Genomic DNA, 20,679 nt, shown 5'->3' with positions numbered 1-20,679 from the left:
AAAAAAGAAGTAAAGCACTTGTCCAAGGTCAACCAGGCAGTGAATGGCAGAACAGGGTTCTAACCCAAGCCCTTTGGCTGCAGAATGTAGGCTCTCAAGTTGTCCTAATAGGCGTTTGTAACTCCCCTTCCTCCCGTGTCGTTGTAGAGATCCAATGCAATTATACACCGCAAAGCCCTCTTATAAACATAAACACTATGCCACGCGTACGAGGTCCGGTATTACTCCTGCCGTCGATACTAGCAGTTAGATTTACAGGAGAAACACCTGGGGCTCATGTGCCCCAGTGATCTGCCCTGATCCCACCCTGAATGCATTCCTGTGGACTTCACCAAAGAAATTAGGATTGTCGTCTTAAGTCCTTATTTCTTTTGGTCACAGAAAAATGTCCCAGAAAGGTCTCTGGAAAGACTCCAAGATTGCCTTACTTTATGGGGCCAGGGCTTGGGAGTACAGGCAGACCAGATAGATCCTGGAATTCCTCATACCAGCTGGGGCAAGTAAACCTAGAAGGGTGACCTCACCTCCAATAAGTTCTTTGTGGTTTGTATTTGGAAAGAGGCCCGTGCATAGGATCAAGCAGGGTGAATACCCCCATTTCTTCTTGGGGCCTCTGGTCTGGGAGCCCATGGAGATGCAGGGAGGATGTGAAGGCTCTATGGCCCAGCATTTGACAGTTAGGTGGGCGAGAGTTTTGGAAGCTTGGGGAGGGGGGTGCGATGCATGACCAGAGAAGATACAAAAGGTAGCAGTAGATGCCAGAATGTTGCTCAGCTTCTGGCAGGGGTGAATCCAGGGAGCAGGAAATTTCAGAAAACGTGGCCCAGAGAGCTGGTGTGTTGGCAGGCTGGATCGAGACGTGAAATGCACCACGCTTTTTACCTAGCAGTGCACAGGCTGGCCCCAGGCAGGCCTCTCTCCCCTCCTGCCTGCAGCCCCGGTGCATTTCTGCTCGGGCTCCTCCTCTTCTCCCCGACAGAGGCAGGTACGTGGCCTCATTCTGCAGAACCTTCACAGCAGCCTCCTAACTGCCCTCTCTCCTAGTTACTGCCTCTCTAATCTGGTCTTACCATCTCCAGAGGGGTTTTTCCAGAACTCACATCTGATTGTTATGCTGCTTCTTAAATCACGTTGGTGGTCCCCTGCGGTCTAATGAATGACATTGGACATATGGCCCGTCACACGTCCCCAGCCCCAGCTCCCACTCACCTTCCGCTCTTATTCCTCTGTTTCTCACTTTGTGACTCAGTCTACCTGATGGCTTCCTACGCATCCATGAAGACCCAGTCCAAATGAAGTTTCCCTGACCCCATCCCACCCTCGGCCTCATGCACAGTTAACCGAGTCCACACCTGTTTCCTGGCATATCTCAGGTGGCTCTGTGATGGCATCTATCATATCTTATTATTGTTTGTTATGTCACCTCTTTTTTCCTGATGGGCTCTGGGTTCCTTCAAGACAGGGCTCATGTCTCATACATATCCCTTTTTCCCATGCCTGGCACATAGTAGGTGCTTTATAGGTGTATTTTCCTATCATTGTTCGTGGCCTGAGTTTGAGGAGGACACGTAGACTCACCAGCGTTCTCTGTCCTGCATGCAGGGCCGGACCTAAGGCTACCGGTCCTCATGGGCTACTGAAGCTCTTCCCTGTCTTCTGGGTACACTGGGATGCAGGAGAAGGGAAAGAAGACTCCTCTCACTCTGCCCTGTGCACAAACTGACGAACAGCTGCTGTTCAGACGGCCCAGATGGACTGTCCAATATAGGCCAAGTGGCCAAAACAGACTCAAACGTGCTAATCAGGTACCATCTGGAACCCAGTCCAAATGGGGAAGCTGCCAGGAGTTACACCCATGTGCCCGACAAATTGAGAGTGAGGGCCAGTGAAGCAGTGCTGGGCTGAGGCGTGGAAATCCCCATGTTGGGTTTGGAGCGCTCTGGCCAGGAAGAGATGCCAAACCCCCAGGCAATCATCTTCCAGGTTCAAGTTTTGATGTTCGTTGTAAGTGCACAAAATCCACAAGCTTTTTTTCCCCCCTGCATGCAGCAGCAGCAGCTTCCTAAAACATCTCTCGGCTGCGCCACTGCCCATAACCGCGTGCCATTTGGCCTTTATAAAAGGCAACACCTCTGCACTTGTAGCTAGAACACCCACAGCCAAGTGTGTCAGATGCTGTTGGCTCGTTTGGTTGGTGGCTGGGCCTGGGTGCCTCCCGCTAGGGCTGGCTTCCCTAACGTTGAGTGGGCAGTTCGAAGAGTTCTTCAGCGGTGTGAATGCATGTCTGAGCAGGAATCACCCTTCACGGGAGAATGGATTCCGTTGCTTTTCTGCTGGACCCAGTGAAGTTCCTAAGAGACTCTCGAGTGGACAGGAAGCAGAGGTGCGCTGCAGCCAACCCTTCAGATGGGGCAGGTGGGTGGATAAGGGCTCACGCCTAGATTCCCAGGGACTGGGCTGGCTCGGTTCCCAGGGATCCAAGACTGCCTGGGGATCTTGCCCTGGTGCCAGACTCAGACAGTCAGGAGAAGGGAGTGAGCCATTCAGGGGGAAATGAAGATTGCCCGTCAGAGCCCCTTTCCATTGTCTCTGCGGGTTGCACAGGAGGCTGACTCAGGTGGGACAGAGATCACTTTTATTACCTGGCCTCCCAGCTCCTGCTCCTGGTGGGGATTTCACAGAATCCAACAAATCTCCACACGGGGTGAGACCCCCATTATATCAAAAGGCTGAAATCCCTGGGGGTGTGGCCTGTACGGCAGCTGTTTCTCTCCTGATTTCCAAGGATAATGTCAAGTGCCTCCGAGTGTGTGAAATTCTGGCTGAAAGTGAATGATTGAAATGCTTTTTCCATTAAGCCGGCTCCCTTCTGCTATAGGTGTTTTCCTAACAACCCTTATGCAAATAGCTGTGAAAAGTAGGAAGTGGTAAAATGTCGAGTGTCGTCGGCTCCTGGCAGTGTTCTCAGCCAAAGCCTTCTGATTTTCCACCAGAGGAAAAAAAAGATAAGAAAGGAAGAAAGAAAGACCGACAGACCACCAGCCCTTGGTGTGGCACTGGGCAGACACAGCCGGGAGGCCTGTGTCGTTTTCTTGTCTGCTTCTTGGAGGGCAGGATTATGTTAGAACACTGAGCCATTATGGGTCTCTAGGATCACATATCGTGCGTTATTGTCTACACAGCCAATGTAAGTTATTGATTTGCAAATGGGCAGCATTCCTTTCCAACTCCCGTGAAGGAGGTTGGAGGGAAGCTATTTTCCGAGAGAGAAGACTTGGTTCATTCTTTGCAAAAACATTTCCTGTGCAGCCGACTCCTGCCTTTAGGACCTGCGCCATAGACAGAGAATGCACGGGTGCGGTGTTCATTCATGAGGGAGGCAAGCACTTGGCAGACGGCCCCAAAGGCCCAGCGCACCTGCGGAGGCTGCGAGCTTGGCATCGGCCTCGCCATGTGAGTGGGGAAGGGTGGCCAGAGACCTGCGCCCCACCGCGAAGCCACCTTCCCCAGGGACCGTGAAGCAGATCCACGGGGAGTCCTGCAGTCCCTGGGCCTGCTTGCTTCTGTGGATCCTTTGTCAGCCATTCACCCACGTTCAGCTTTTCCCTTATCATGTGTAGATTCTGCCCCCCCCCCTTTGGCTGGTGCTGGGGAGGAGGGGTGAGGCAGTATTGTCCTTCCATGAACCCCTCCCAAAACAGCCAGGTAGCATCTGATGAACCCACTGTATTTCATTGGGTCTAAGATGCCAGGTGTTGACTTCTCCAGAGTTGAAATGCATCTTTAAAATCATGGCTGCATTCATGGTTTAACTGGTCTGTCGGTTTTTTTCTTGCTTAGCAGTACCTAAATTAATGGTAGATTCTTCTTACATCTGAAGAAACAGGGAGAATCAGAAGACCAGTCAGGGGTTTGACCACTGCTTCAAGAGAACCTCAAATCTGAGATTTTCTTCTAGTATCTGCTCAGAGCCAAGTGCTGTGGAGGGCACCACCTGCCCTTACTGTCTCCCAGTCCCAGCACTTTGGGGGCCCACATGCCACCTGATCATGTTTGCCATCTGTCCCTCGTAATTCACTTTTCCTTCACCTCATCTCTGGGAGCCTCACCCGTGAACAGGACACCTCATTGTCTTGTCCTTTAAATGCTCGCATCCTGTTTTCTCCCTCATTGCTCTCTCATGGGTCTCTAGCATGTTCGTCTCATTTCTTTCGGGGGGTGTGGGTTTTTTTAAATTTTTTGAGGTACATTGATATACTTTATATTAGTTTCAGCTGTACAATGTAATTATTCAGTATTTGTCTATATTGTGAAATGATCACCGCAGTAAGTCTAGTTATCACCCATCACCACGCATACTTAACAGAATTTTCCTTCTTGGGATGAGAACTTTTAAAATGTATTCTCTTAGCAACTTTCAAATATGCAGTGTAGTATTATTAACTGTAGTCATCAATGCTGTGCGTTATATTCCTATGATTTATTTATTTTATAACTGGAAGTATATACCTTTTGACTCCCTTCCCCCATTTTGTCCCACCTCCCCTCCCTACCCCCTGACAGCCACCAATTTTTTCTCTATATCTGTGAGCTTCGGTTTTTGGCTCATTTCCTTGTTTTGTTTTTAGATTCCATGTGTAAGTCAGATCACACAGTATTTGTCTTTCATTGTCTGTCTTATCTCACTTAGCATAGTGCCCTCGGGATCCATCCATGTTATTGCAAATGGCGAGATCTCATTCTTGTTTATGGCTGAGTAATATTCCTGCATATGTGTGTGTGTGTGTGTGTGTGTGTGTGTGTGTGTGTGTGTGTGTGTGTGTACCACATTTTCTTCATCCATTCATCCGTGGATGGGCACTTAGTTTATTTCTATATCTTGGCTGTTGTCAATAATGATGTAGTGAACATGGGGAGCATACATCTTTTTGAATTAGTATTTTTGTTTTCTTCAGATAATACCCAGAAGTGAAATTACTGAATCACATGGTCATTCTGTTTTGGGTTTTTTGAGAAACCTCCGTACTGTTTTCCACAGCAGCTGCACCAGTTTGCATTCCCACCAGTGGTGCACAAGGGTTCTCTTTTCTCCACATCCTCATCAACACTTATTGTGTGTCTTTTTGATTTTCGCCATACTGACAAGAGTGAGGTGCTATCTCATGGTGTTTTGATTTGCATTTCCCGGATGGTGAGTGATGTTGGGCATCTTTTCATCAGTCTGTTGGCTGTCAGTATGTCTTCTTTGGAGAAATTCAGATCTTCTGCCCATTTTTAATTGGATTATTTGGAGGGTTTTGCTATTGAGTTGTAGAATTCTTTATATATTTTGGATATTAACACTATATCGGATATATGATTTATAAATATTTTTTGCCATTCAGTAGGTTGCCTTTTTGTTTTGTTAACGGTTTCCTTTGCTCTACAGAAGCTTGTTAGTTTGATATAGTCCCACTTGTTTATTTTTGCTTTTGCTTTTGGTGTCAAATCCAAAAAATCATCACCAAGACCAATGTCAAGGAGCTTGTTGCCTATGTTTTCTTCTAGAAGTTTTATGATTTCAAGTCTTATATTCAAGCCTTTAATCTATTTTGAGTTAATTTTTGTGTGTGGTGTAAGATTGTGATCCAGTTTCATTCTTTTGCGTGTAGCTGTCCTTTCCCAGCACCATTACTATCCTTTCGCCATTGTATAGTTTTGGCTCCTTTGCCATACATTAATTGACCATGTATGCATGGGTTTATTTCTGGGCTATTTTCTTCCCTTGATCTGTGTGTGTCTTTTTATGCCAGTACCATACTGTTTCGATGACTATAGCTTTGAGATACAGTTTGATCATCTCATTTCTTAGATTGTTTGTGGTCCTTGGATCACTTTGGTTGTTAGGATGACCCTGCAGCTCTTGGGTGACTCGGGGTCTTACATTCTCAAGCTGCACTAAGACGTTCAGCTGAATAGATACGCCCTCTTCCGCATGACAGAAACATACACTATTTACTGGCAGTCATTTGCCCGGTTGTCACTGTCGTCTGCAAGCTAATGATCCGAGGGCTGCACTGGGGTGATGGGGTCTACTAAGATCCTGAAGCGTCGGAAGCTCCTCATTTCTGTGGCTGTTTCGGAGGCTAAGGAATGAATATCTGTCTGCTGCCTCCAAGGTCTGTGCAACTGAGGCATTCCCTTTGGAAGGAGAGTTCAGGTTTCCAGTAGTTCACTTCTGATCCTGCATCCCACACTCCTCCTCCTCCTCGAGGCCCAGGGTCTGGGGCGCTGCCCTCCTTTGAATTTGTTCTGGGGATGCAGGAGTGCCTGCTCCTTCTTCCTTCGCCCCCTCTCACCAGTGATAAGTCAGATCACTTCATCTCAGAAGGAGCCCATTCTCACGCATTTACCAAAGACCCCTCACTTTCATCCCTCCACCCATTACCTCAGCAAAGTTCTGGCAGTTTCTTTCTCTGCTAGTCTTCCCTCTTAAAAAAACAGATGAGAAATAAGGGTGCCACTAGCCAGACTTCCCTGGAAAGTTTTTTGTTTTTTTAAGATTTTATTTATGTGACAGAGAGACAGCCAGCGAGAGAGGGAACACAGCAGGGGAGTGGGAGAGGAAGAAGCAGGCTCCCAGCGGAGGAGCCTGATGTGGGGCTCGATCCCAGAACGCCGGGATCACGCCCTGAGCGGAAGGCAGATGCTTAATGACTGCGCTACCCAGGCACCCGTTTTTTGGTTTTTTTTTTAAAGAAGAATGACAGCTTCTGTCACCAGTCCTGTGGAAGTCCCTTCAGGATCTCCCTTGTCCAGGTTTTACCATCCTCTATGACAATCAGATCTATTTTGGTTTCATGAAAGGTCAGAAAAGCTCTTCCCAGCTAGAAGAGAAATTGCTTCCCTTTTATAGGGAAATATATTCCAGGTCCCAAACACGAACTTACAAATGAGCTTTGGGAGCAAAACCAGTTTGTAAGAGGAAGACTATTTCTCCAGTGGCTTTTAAAGCTGAAATCCTAGTATCCTAGAGTCTAAACTGAGATACTGAGATGCCAAATCCAAACAGCAATCTCAGAGAGTCGTCCCCACCGACCCTGTCCCCCTTTCCTCTGGGAGCTAACTTTTTTTTTAAATTATAAAATTAAATTATAAAATTGTTTTAAACACAACCACCCACAGTCCAGAGAAGCGTAGAGTGAAGAAGGCAAAACACCCCCCACCTGCACAGTCCTGAGGATGCTCCTCTGCCTCTATTCTGCATCCCGCTTTCTGCTTCCCTTGGCATCCTTCCTAATCATCTTCCCACCAGAATTCACATGGCCTGACCTCATTCTCTTTAAAGGCCCCAAGAATATTCCATTGTTTGGGTGAACCATAATTTCTTTAGCAAGTCCCAGAGACAACCTTTAACCCTAGGAAGAGCTGATTCTCAGTGGCCCGGTGGGTCTCGGGGAGACCTGGGCCCTCACCTCCCATCTGCAGGCCTCTCCTTGCCACAGGTCATGAAGGGGCAGCCTCAAATTTCCCATAAAGAAGAGTGCTCCTCTCCCTCTTTTCCTCCAAGATATGGCAGGATTGGTTCTGGTCATATGGTCTTGGTAGATAATGCAAGATACTTTTCTGAGCCCCTGTACCGTGCATGGCCAGAGGCAGAGGGAAACAGTTGCTCTCATTTAAGAAATCTGCAGGCTCACCAGATAATGAGAATATTCCCAGTCAGTGGCCACCTTTCAGGAAGGAAGTTGGCAGTATGTATGTATCTGGATCCCAAATGTGATGACATTTGACCCCAGTGATTGGACTTCTAGGAATGTGAACTGAGTAAATAAACATACTTGTGCACACAGATTTATACACGGTGTTTTCATTACTCTATTGTTGATAAGAGTGAACAATTGAAGATAGCCTGTGTGTCCAAAGATAGGAGTTGAATAAGCTGTTGTACGTCCATCCAGTGGCATAGTATGCCGCCATTTGAAACCATGTTTTCAAACATAGTAATGACATGCAAAAATACAATAAAATATTCAGCAAACCATGTGGGATACAAAATTATAGTCAGTATGTCCACAAATTATTTTTCCAACATTTTATTATAAAAAATTTCAAACATACAGTATAATTGAACGAATTTTGCAGTGAACTATCACTAGTTCTACGATTAACATTTTTATTTACTTTGTCATATATATGATATGTATCCATGAATCTGTCTTCCTTCTATTCCTCCAATAAGCCATCTTGGTATGTTTGTTGCAGTTCAAGTTGCAGACATCAGTGAATACTGACTACAATCCCATGAATACTGCAGCCTGTGTATTATTAACTAGTATTGAATATTTGCTAGTACTTTTTTTATTTGAGGAAAAATGTATGTGCAGTGAAATATACAAACCTTATACAATCTCTGAGTTTTAACAAATGCATTCTCTTATAAAATTCAAATCCCTATAAGATGTGGTGCTTTGCCACCTGCAACTAATGTGTCATTGTGTGTAAACTATATTCAAATTAAAAATATGTGGAGAGAGATCATTACAAATTATGTTTATTATTTTTCTTATTAAGCACACATACTTATTTGTATATATGTTTATATCTAGGATATATATCTATACAGATATATGATTTTCTTCACTATCTTATATTTTCCAATGGTATACAATGGGTACATCTATTCATTCTTTTATTCAACAAGGATTCATTGATCATGTGCTATGTGTCAGGTAGTACCCTAAATACAAGGGACTCAGGGGTTTTGTTTTTTTGTGTGTTTTTTTTTTTTTTTTAGATTTTATTTTTAAGTAATCTCTGCACCCAGCATGGGGCTCAAAATCATAACCCCGAGATCAAGAGTCACATGCTCTACTGACTGAGCCAGCCAGGTGCCCATGGAGGATTCCGTTAACAAAACTACAAAACTCCCTATCTTTAGGAACTTACAGTCTATGAAGTGAAAGAGTCCGTAAACCAATGATAATGCAGCAGGGAAATAGGGAGTAAACAATGGACTGTGAGTGGCACAGGAGGCCTCTCGAGGGAGATGGTGCTTGATCAGAGAACTGAATGATGTGAGGAGAGAACCAAGTGAAAGTCAGAGAGTCTGGAGGGTGGGGAAGGGATCGGCAGGTGCAAAGGTCCTGCGGCAGGAAGGGAGAGCAGCTGCCATGGCTGGAGGAAACTGAGTAAGGTGGAGTGTGAAAGGAGGTGAGGTCAGAGTGGGAGGCAGGAGCAAGCCACATGGGGCTTTATAGGTTACATAAAGAGTTAGGATTTTATTCTAGTGTCGAGAGAAGCCATTAGAGTGTTTAAATCAGGGTAGTGACTTGATCTGATTTTTGTTTTTAAAAGCTCTGTCTGTTCTGTGGAGAGCCAGCTCTAGTGGGGTAAAGCTGGAAGGTGGGAAGCCGGGAGGCAAGGCTTGCTGTGGGGGCGGCAGTGTAATTACTCCCTGTAATTAGCGGTGGGCACATCCAGGACAGCCTGTGAAGATGGAGCTGACCCCACTTCATGAGGGATTAAAGATGGGATGGGACAGGGAAAGGAGGCAGGAGTCAAGAAGGATTCTTAGTTTCTAGGTCCAAGCAACTGGGGTGAATGATGGCGGTATACCTGAGGCAGGCGAACTTGTAGGGAAGTCAGGCGCTTTGCTGGGGGCATGCTGAGCACAGATGGCAAGCTTCGCCTTGCGGACCCTTCAGCGGAGAAGTCACGCGGGCAGGGCTGGATGAGCATGCCTGTGCCCCAGCGGTATTTTTATCCAAGGGGGGGTTGGAGCTACCTAAATGGGAGACGTCGGTGTGCAGATGGTGCAGGTCCGTGTGTGACGCCCTTGGGAGCAGATGGGGTTCGGAATTCAGCATTATTCAGATTTTAGAAAGACAGTCAATTAACATTCTCAGTGAGGTCTGGACATCTCCCTGTAATAAAGCACAGAGGCATTTCTTCAGCAAATTGTAACACTTCACACTTCAGTAGATAAATGAAGACTAGATATAGCCTCACGTCACGTAGGATCCGGTGTTGTCATGAAATAAGTTTTGGCACCGAAATTCTGTAAAAACTTGATTTTAGAGCTTTTGGATTTCAGAACTGCAGAAAAGGTATAGTGAGCCAGTATTCAAAGTTGTGAGTTTGGACAAGACAACCCAGGGGCGGGGTGAATAAAGAAAAGAGAGGTCCGGTTGGAGGCCAGGGCAGTGAGGAAAGAGAAGAAGCCAGAGGGTGGGGCCTCGTGGCGTTTCCAGAAGAAGCAACAGCCTCTGTCAAACCCTGCTGCAGAGTCGGAGCACGGGAGTGAGCAGCGGTGGGGGCATGTGACACATCCAAGGTCATGAGCAAATTTGACAGGAGAGAAAAGCAGCAGGAGCGAATTTCTCTGTGGAGTGGGCTGAGAGAGCATGGTTGCTGCGATGTCTGAGGGGGGCCAAAGGGTGCATCTTTGGAAGTCCTTCATTCAGTCACTCATTCGTTCATTCACTCACTCATCAGCAGATATTTATGGAGTACCCACTAGGTCCCAGGCACAGCTCTAAGGTACAGTGAATAAGACAGGTCCTTGCCCCATGGAGAAGGGGGAAGACAATAAGTAAGTAAATAACACAGTCCAGGTGGTGAGACATAGAATAACCAGGTTTAAACTACACGGGTCCACTTACACAGATGTGTTTTCTTTAGTAAATACAGTACAGTCCTGTAAATGTATTTTCTCTTACGATTTTCTTAATATTTTCTTTTCTCTAACTCACATGATTGTAAGAATGCAGTCTCTAATCCATGCAACATACAAAATATGTGTCAATCAACCGTTTACATTATGGGTAAGGCTTCCGGTCGGTCAACAGTAGGCTATCCGTAGTTATGTTTTAGGGAGGCAAAAGCTATGTGTGGGTTTTCTACTGCACAGGGCCCCCCCAACCCTTGCATTGCTCGAGAGTCAGCTGTACTCTGAAAGAACCAGAAAGGGCAGTGTGGCACAGACAGCTACTCTAGGGGGACCACTAGGGAGGACAAGAGCTCACCTCTGAGCTGAGAACCAAGTGATGAGAAGAGGAAAGGGAAATGCAGAGTAGGCGGTACACTGAGAGGAGTGTGCTCCCATTCAGATGGCCTTTGTCCAGGTGGAGGGGCTCGGGAGGCCCTGGAGGAGGGGGGGGGGGGACCTGCAGGCCTCCCTCTGTAGGAGCAGAGGGGAGGAGCAGGCTGGGCCTGGGCAGAGAACACCGACCTGGGAGGGGTGGTTGGGCTGGTAGGCCCAGGCCATGGGTTTCACCTTCTAACACATGGGCCTGGAGCAGAGGGCGGTGTGATCAGAGATCTGCTGGAAGATGACTCTGGCAAAGCATGTGCTAAAAATGCTAGGAAGTTGGCCCTGGAGGCAGGGGAGCCGTTTCAGAGATGATTGCTGTGCGTGGGGAGTGGGGGGTTGGGGAGTGGTAATACCCAATTTGTGTTGTTCGTAAAAATTCTTTCTTTGGTTAACAAGTCTGTGCCCCAGCATAACAAATTTTTATTTTTATCAAAATCGTACATGTACACAATTTTTAAGTCTCAAACCATACTGGAAGTCTTGTAAGAAAAATCATCAGTCCCCTCCCTTTTCTCAGTTTCTACTCCCAGATGCAAATACTTGCAAAACACATTTTACTATTGTTTTCTGATATTTACTTCTGTAATTTAAAGTAACTGGCTTTGGGGTGCCTGGGTGGCTCAATTGGTTAAGATTCTGACTCTTGGTTTTGGCTCAGGTCATGATCTCAGGATTGTGGGATTGAGCCCCACCCCCACCCCCACCCCCACTGGGCTCCAGCAGGGAGTCTGCTTGAGTAAGATTCTCTCCCTTTGCCCTCCTCATCCCCCGCCCACCCTGCTCTTGTACGTGTGTGCACTCTGTCTCTCTCAAATAAATAAAATCTTTAGGGACACCTGGGTGGCTCAGTTGGTTAAGCGACTGCCTTCAGCTCAGGTCATGATCCCAGGGCTCTGGGATCGAGCCCCACATTGGCCCCTGGCTCAACAGGGAGTCTGCTTCTCCCTCTGCTCCTTTCCCTGCTCATGCTGTCTCTCTCTCTGACAAATAAATAAAACCTTTAAACATAAATAAGTAAATAAAGCTTTAAAGAAACAAAAAATAAATAAAATAACTGGCTTTTTCTGCCATTTCTCGATTTTTTATTAGTTTTAAATTAGTAATGCCCTGCCATGAGAAATGAAGGTTCATTTCTTTGATAGTTCCTCCACAACACAACACTTGTCTTCTGTCCATCCCTCCAAGATAGTGGCATGGCAGTTTTTCACTAAATAGGTATTGGGGGCTCGTAATCCTTACGGCCATGTAAGTACTACAGCCGAGGCTCCTAGTATACTGGGATTACATGTCCTTTCTTACACAACTCTGATTTCCACCACCTTATGCCCCAGTGAGGCGGACGGTGTGAAGGTATGAGGTTATGGGAACTTTCTGCGAGCTCCCTGTGGTTAGCTGCCCCCCGCCTCAACTCCTGGGCCTCCGATTCTCGGCCTCCCTGGGTCCTTGGGGCTCAAATCAGTCGGAGACTGCCCCCCCCACCCCCCAGCTGGGGTTTACGCGGTCCTTTACTGTTTGTCCAACTGCTCCCCAGGAGCATTCAAAATTCTCTTGACATCTGGGATCTACTCTCACGTCCTTTCTTACGTTGTTCTTAGAGTTTATGCTTTTCAAAATCAGATTTGCTGTCGTTGTAGTGGGGCTTGAGGAGACAGTCGAGGTACACGTGGTGATCCATCTGCCGCGTTTAGCCACAAGTCTCCCAGAGCATTTTTTCATGCTTTCTAGCCCACAACCTTTCCATAATGGATGTCGGCAGATGTTCCGTACTTAATGATTTTCACCACCTGTTGCCCACCTCAGCCCACAGGATTGGAAGTCAGGAGTTTGGAAGTGCCCATTACCACAGCCAGTTGCTCTCTAGGCATTTTTAAATCCCTCCTGATTTTCCCAGAGCAGTCTGGAAGACCTCCTGAGTGGGCCTGAGGTGCCTTCATACTATAATGATGAGACTACGGGGCATCCGCGTTTATTCGGTGATTCTGAAGCAGACCCCTTCCTGTAACCGGGGTGGTGCAAGGGGCAGAGTGATGAGCAGGCAGGCTGGAGCTTGGCCCTAACCAGCTGTGTGACAGTGCACAACTTACTCTCCCTCTCTGGGCCTCAGTTGCTTGTCTATGACATGACAAAGGTGGACTAGAGCACCTCGTTTCTTACCCAAACCTTGCTCAGAGCCCTCTGTAAAAACACAAAAGAACAACCGTTCTGGTGGAAAGAGGAGCCACAGATGGCCCCGGGGGGGAATCTTGAGATACTTCTGAGGCACCCCAGGGCTCCTAGGAACCTGGATTGAGAAGCACTGGACTTGAAGCTGTCTCTGAAGTCTCAGTAGGACAGCCCTGTGAATCCTCACAGTGTTCACTGACCTGCAGTTAGTTCTGTGATAAAATGCTGTTTGAAGCAGGGTCCCAGGACATGCAGCCCCCTCTGTCTCCAGGGCCCCTGGACTTCAGGGCATAGCACGTGCTGTCCTAATCTCCCTTGCCCCATGTGGAGGCGAGAATGTTGGTTCTTGCTTCTTCTAGAAGGGGTGGATTTGTTGATTTATGGGTTAAGAGCCCTGGGATGGGAATCCTCCCAACGCAGGCTCTGTAAGAATACAGGAATTTGTTTTCCCACATTGTTTGCTTTTGATTTACTGTTTTGATGTAGGGCTGCTTTATGACTCAGATGTTATCTTCCGCTGCCAAATCACGTGTTAGGTATGTATAACATTTCCCACACAGCGACAACTTATCCTCTTCCACAGTCACCACGGGCTGCACCCCACACCCCCGCGCCAGGGAGAGGGAAAGAAGGTAAAAAACCTCTTCTAGTCACAAGTCAAGGCATGCTGTGGGCATGGGGCCGTGGTTTGCAAAGTCATTGTCTTTGTTGTTGGTGATGATGTTTGCAGAATAGGGCCCTTTTCCCCAAAAGAATCTTAAGCAGAAGTCTGATCAATAAGACAGATAAAATGGAACCCCAGCTCAGGTTGTGGGGTGGGATGGGGCAGGCTGAAGACCCCCACCAATCCCAGCAGCCCCTTGTCCAGCTCTGCCAGAGCGTTCGGGTTGTGGAGACAGACCTGGTGTCATTTCTGGTTCCACTTCCTGTACTTGGTATGACCTGGAACAAGTGACGTAACCTCCCTTTTCCCCATCTGTAAGGTGGGGTTGCAGCTGCTAGCTTTGAGCGAGCCACTTGGGAGTGGCCTCGGCGACACAGACCCTTCTCATGACCTCCTCCTTAGACCCCTAAGCTCCTTTTGGGGGAGCTTCACGTGGGAATGTTTTCGAAAACCTCACTGTACCCCAACCTCAGCAGTTTGTGTAACCCGGTTTGCTTTTTAATCCCTTCTTTCCCGAGAAGGTCCTTGTAAGGCCATTGTAACATCAGTTGTTAAGTGCTTGTGATTTTGCTTGGAATGTAAACAACATTCTGTCTTTGGCCCGTTCTGAAAGGAAGTTTTCATGTTTTCCCCTCGAGCGGAAATAGCTTTACTTTGGGAAGTACGTTTTGATCATTTGCACTGAAGTCTGCAATTTTGGTCAACCCTGAAGATGGGGAAGCTGGCAGTGGTGTGGCTCTTCTCAGTGAATGTGTGTTTGTGGGGGCTTTGTCGCTGTTCACTAACCGAACTACATGATCATGAAATTGCACAATCCTGTCTCCCCTCTCCTGCGCGCTGGCCTCCAGGAGCGTTGTGTCTGTGTGGGCAATGGGTGCGTTTGCACTCTGCCGTTTGAGGGCGGAGCCTATCAAAAGCATCGATCGCCTTCTCCAAGTGGGAGATCGGAAGCTACGTATTTGCTCGTCTTCATTTGTGAAAAAGCAAATAAGACTGCTTATCTAGTATTTAAATTCTCTTTTCATTTACTCTGTCAAAGGTCTTATCCCATGAAGACAGAATTTGAAAAGTATCGTCATAGAAAATAGCTCTCATTGTATAAGCCGTGAATATCTTCTCCAGCAGGGCTCATGTGTTTCTCCTCTAGAGATCAGTGCTGTTCACAACCTCTCGTGTTCCTCGTGAGGCTTACAGCTTCTAAACCCAGTGTTTTCCCTCCTTTTTTTTTTTTTAAGATTTATTTATTGGGGAGTGGGGGAGGGAGAGGGAGAGAGAGTCTTAAACAGTGTCTGCGCTAAACTGGGAGCCCCATGGAGGGCTCGATCTCACGACCCTGGGATCATGACCTGAGCCGAAATCAAGAGCCGGATGCTGACCCGACTGAGCCACCCAGGCGCCCCTGTGTTTTCCCTCTTATCAAGTCCTTCTTCCATTTGGGCTCTGCTTCTCATAAACTGTGAACTGTGTGAGCTGGGCCTCAGTGTCCTCCTCTGTGAAACGGGAATAATAACGGTCCCTCCGTCAGAAGGCTGCTGAATGGATAAACAGCAGTAGGGCATACAAAGTGCCTCGCATGGTGTTTGTTGTAGAGCATGTGCTTGGTAAACAGCTCTTGTTGATCTTTCTCTTTCTTGTCTTCTCGCTTCTCTCGTTCATAGTCATTGGTCTCACTTGTGACCGAGGCTGGTTTACCTGGCTACCCCGGGACTTTTGTGTATCCCCCTCATCCCAGCCTTCCCATGGAATTGAGTAGGCACAGCCCTCTCCAAGGTGCTGTGCACCCGGGGGTCTTTCTGGTTCGTGGTCAGCTGTATGTTACTGCAAGACTTGGGCTTCTAACAAGCCGTCCCCCCTTGCTGTCCAGGGACAAGAAGCGTAGATGTCACCTGGCTGTCTTACCGGTCAGCAGGGTTCTGCTAGGGTGTGAATACTAGGTTCCTCGCCTACTTGGATGGTGAAAATGTGGTTTGTGCCTCCCCCAAGCCCAGTCCCAAACTGTAAGCCATGCACAAGGAAGCAATGGGGCAGTGGAGTTAAGAGCCTAGGTTTGAGGCCAGACTGCCCGGGGTCACCTCCCGACCTCACCACTGACTAGCTGTGTGACTTTGGACAAGTTCCATAATTTTTGTGCCTCAGTTTCCCCATCTTTCAAATAGGGATAGGAGTACTGCTTTAGTATTAAGGGTCTGCATCTCTGAAACTCAAATACTCTGAAAACGGAAAGTTTTTTTCCCCCCAGAGTTTGAGGTACACTCGTATGGCATCAAAATCTGACCAGCACTGACATGTGGCTATTTATTATACTCTTTATTTATTCAAATTAATATGATTAGTTCTGTGTTTCACTGCAGAAATATTAATGTTTTTGATTATAGGATGCAGCAAGTACAAACCACGAGGCAGTCATTTATTTTAGGATAAGCAAAAACTTACACATGAGAGGAAGTGTAAATGCCAGTATCTAAAATTGATAAATGATGAGGTCATCAATACACATTATTTTTGGAAGAAAGTGGAGGTAAATATTCCTTGGCTCTGCTGTAAACATTACAGGTGGTCCTCACTCTCCAAACCCTCACTCTCCATCCACTGGAAGGCAAGATATTTGGATACCTTTTGGGAGATCCATTCCTCTTATTGGAACTCCCTCTGCTTACATCCGGAACCCAGTAAACCACATTAATGTGGATCACGGGGTGCCCCTCACTTTCTGAACTTGGAGTCTGACTCCAGAACTCAAGAGATTTAGATTATTGACACTGATATCAGCTTCATGTCACCACAGACCCTTCCCTGAGAGCCCTGACACAGCCCTGGGGAAGGGTTGGGGGAAGGAGAGTGGGGTGAGGGGTACGAGGGTCAAGCCCTCCTTTCCTAGAATTGAAGATGCAGATAATTTCTGGAATCGATAAATGAAGAAATACTCACCTGAGCACGTGTCCTACAGATACAGAGGAAGACAAGAAGAAATTGCTAAAAGAATGGAATGGTTGCTTCCAGGGGGCCAAGGCCTGGGAGTGGGTCGAGACAGGGCAAGGCGCTGTTGTTTGGGGCTTCAGCTGTGTATGTATTACTTTGAAAAGAAAAAAAAAAGCTCATTAAAAAATTCTTAAAAAGCACGAGTGGCTTGGAGGTTCTGCAGAACTTTCAGTTATCAGCATGTGGACGCCTTTTCCTGAGGCTGTCTATTCTGTTTTGTTTTGTTTTGATTTGTTTTGTTTAGGAGACTAATGCTCCCCTTTCCTGCCAGGAGGGTGCTCTAATTGCAGATGGAGGGTGGGGACCAAGAGCATCACGGCTTCTAGTGTGGCCGTCTTTACTCTGTCCCACGACAGCAATGCCTGTCACCCTGTCCCTCCACCGGGCCTCCTGTCCCCTAGTCTGGGGACTTTTCCAATTCCTTTCCCTAGAAAATAAGCCATCAGACTTTCTAATAACTACCCCCCATCAGATTTCTCCAGCTCCCAAGCCTGCCCAGTTATATCCCAGACACATATGCTCTCCTTGCATCTGTATCCCTTTCTGTAGACATATCGGTCACTGTTTCCTCCCATCTGCCCATTCTGTGATCACCCCTCTTCTGGCTTCCACAAATATCATTTTTTGTTGATCTCTCCCACTTCCATTCTTTTTGCATTTCACCCCGTTTTCTTTACTGTCACATTAGGGGTATCTTTGTTGAGATAGGAAAAGAGAGTGAGGGGTAGTCTATCCACCATTCATTCAGTCGGTCAGCAGCCTGAGATCGTGTTCTCACTAGGTTCTAGGCACTGCTGGGGGTAGAGCAGTGAACAAATCCTTCCTTCTTAAAACTTCCAAAATCATGTGTACTGGACACTCCATGCTCTTCAGTGCCACAAAATGGTAATCGTTTGACCAACTGTAAGAAGAAGCTTGGACTTGTTATGGTTCAAGAGCCGGTGTGCCACCACCTGGGCACCCCTGTACTTCCTTGAACCTTTGCTGCTTGTAAGTGGCCACAAATGATGCTGAAACTGGGGTGCCTCTGCTGTGTGAGCTGGAGACTACCGTGTTTGCGTGTCGCTGGAATCCTTTTACAGAAAAAGATGATTCGTATCAGCCCTAAACTCCACAGGAGAAAACACCTTCTATGAGTCTTTATAAAACCAAGGTTAGGGGCTCCTGGGTAGCGCAGTCGTTAAAGCGTCTGCCTTCGGCTCAGGGCGTGATCCTGGCGTTCCGGGATCGAGTCCCACATCGGGCTCCTCCGCTGGGAGCCTGCTTCTTCCTCTCCCACTCCCCCTGCTGTGTTCCCTCTCTTGCTGGCTGTCTCTCTGTCACATAAATAAATAAATAAAATCTTAAAAAAAAAAAAAAACAAGGTTATGGCTTCACCAGGCCAGGGTGCAACCTGAAAACTACACATCATTACCATTTCCTGACCAAAAGTCACTAATAACGGTATAAGGAAGAAAAAGGAGCAGGACAATCTGTTAATTTTCGGTAGTAGGAAGACTCCTCCTTAGAGAAGAGATCTCCAAGCTATTTCCATCATGCACCCATATTGATTAAAATATTTGGAGCTGGTACCCCAACATATGTATATTTAATACACTGTTCTATGATTGCAATTATAATTCATAATATATTGGGAGTATTATGAAACAGATACGAGATTTAAAATGTTAAAAGGATGAACTAAAAATAACTGAAGTAACTAAAACTGCACTAAAAAAATAAAGTATTAACAAAGAAGAAGAAATAACTAGGATTGGAAGTTTTAATATGTTTCGGCTCCCTAACGGATCATGTTGGCCATCTGACCCTCACTTAGAACGAATTGCTGGGAGAAGGGAAATGAGGACTTGGTCATAGATCTCACCTAGCCTAGCGTGGGATGGATATCAGGCAAGCCACTGGATTCTGGGCTTCAGTTTCCCCATCTGTGAAGTCATAATAGAAATACTGCAGTTTCCCTGCCTTCCTCATAGGGTGGCTGTGAAAGGGACGGGGCTGACATTTCTGAAGGTATTTTCTAGACTGTAGAGCACTCATTACACAGACCTAGTCGTGTGACCAGCCAGCCACCTCATGTCCCCGGCCAGCTGTTCTTTTTCACCATCCAGAAATCTGGCCTGCTGGTCATAAGAAGTCATGGGGTGGAAGTGGGCAAGCAAAGTCGTGGAGGGCTCCCACCCTTACTTAAAGAGACAAACACCAAAAGCAACACCAAGGCCAAATCCTGCAGCTAATGAGTCAACAGTGTCCTCTCCATTCACAGGGGAGCCTATTCTTCTCTGCGGCTCCAAGGGTCTTATGCTCTGCTCAGATAGACACTGTAAATATTGAAAAGAAAATCTGTTGTTGAGAAGCAGTATCCGTGAGACGAGAAATTCAGTGTGTCCAGCTGAACTGTCAGAGAAGGGCTCCGTGGCCTCAGCAAGACAATTAATGAGCTGCCTGATGGCAAGTCTCTGCACGCTGCAGCTGGTCCCCGGAAGATGTCTGGGGCTGACACATTTTCATGCTACAGTGTAGCAAAACTGTATCTCTGGCATCGAGCAAAATAGAGGATTAATTATGCACGGGGAAAATAAAATGCTCCAAGAGCCAGCCAGTTAATGTAAGTACCGTGAGAGCTATAGCAACAGTCCCAGTCTACCATACTGAGCACTGACTTCGTTCTCGCCACCTGCACGTCCGTGATATATAATCCTCATCACTTTCATTTCCATTTTGCAGACGGGGAAGTGAAGGTAAAGAGAGGCGGGATGGCTTGCTCCTGGTCAGGGTGGAGCCCTAAATTCTAACCCAGGTCCCTCTGTCTCCCTTCTGCCTATAAAATGAGCTGTTTTCACCTTTGATGACAACTCACCTCACTGGGATATCCGTGTAACCGATCGTTGATGGAGTTATGAGAGGACCCCAACCTGGAAAAGGCCTGGAGATCTCCCAGTCCAGCCGCTTCCCTGAGGCCAAGTGGGGACAGAACCCCAGGCCCCCACTGCCTGCCATGGGATCTTAAAGCAGCAGCAGGTGATCTGTTGGCTTGTTACAGCCGAATCTTCCAAGGACATGGAGGGAAGTCTGCAATTGAAAACGCTCTGCTCCCCTTTTACCCAAAGCTGGAGCGCAAGTGGGAAAGTGATAGTCTTTCATCTTGGTGGCCCAGGAGAAGGCAGCTGCGTGTCTGAGCCTTTATAGTGATGAGAACCACAGCTGTCTGTCCATTCAAGCAGAGGGGCTCCAGCTTCCCCGAGGGGCCAGGTGAGCTTTGCAGGTCCCACTCCAGTCCCACTCCAGCGCCAGCACCTTCCCCCACTTCATACTCGTCCTTTCTACATTCTTCCCAAAAAGCCTTGCTCTCTGGAAAAACCCTCAACTATCAGTCATCCATACCCCAATATAAATTTTAGGCCAATACACTACCTCCTGGCAATATGGACATTTTAACTGTTTTCTTGAATATCAGTTTGCAAGGCTTTGCTTCTATTTCTGTGACCTACAGACATCAATATTAGATGGGAGAGAGGACATTTGAATGGGACACAACTATTAAAAAAAAAATCCCTAAACAAGTTAATACTTTCTACCTTTCTGTAATTTTAAACATTTTTTATTGTTAAATATCCAACACAAATGCAGAAAACTTCATAAAACAAATGCACAAATTTGTATGAGGCTGACACTGTTGTAACCACCACCCATGTTGAGAAAGGACCTTTGTAGTCATTTAGACACATGCATGTGCCCCGTTTCATTTATCATTCCCCTCCCACCCCCTAGAGCAACCTCCATCCTGAATTTTTTTTGAAGA

General features: G+C 46.9%; 1 protein-coding gene across 10 annotated transcripts in view; it reads left to right on the top strand.

The window, feature by feature from the left end:
- ATXN7L1 (ataxin 7 like 1) overlaps positions 1-20,679 on the top strand; it is a 233,392-nt gene that overhangs the window by 30,547 nt on the left and 182,166 nt on the right. Inside the window, exon 1 of one of the 10 annotated variants that reach the window (XM_040644367.1) lies at positions 13,850-13,869. The exons of the other annotated variants lie outside the window; for them this stretch is intronic. The gene's annotated coding sequence lies outside the window, so the exon portion shown is untranslated. Of the gene's footprint in view, positions 1-13,849; positions 13,870-20,679 lie in introns of those variants that run through there. 10 annotated transcript variants of the gene reach the window in all.

The sequence above is a fragment of the Ursus maritimus genome, unplaced genomic scaffold (assembly GCF_017311325.1).
Source record: "Ursus maritimus isolate PB19 unplaced genomic scaffold, ASM1731132v1 scaffold_3, whole genome shotgun sequence".
In the NCBI taxonomy this organism is placed as follows: Eukaryota; Metazoa; Chordata; class Mammalia; order Carnivora; family Ursidae; genus Ursus; species Ursus maritimus.
This window is presented reverse-complemented; position numbering and strand designations above follow the sequence as displayed.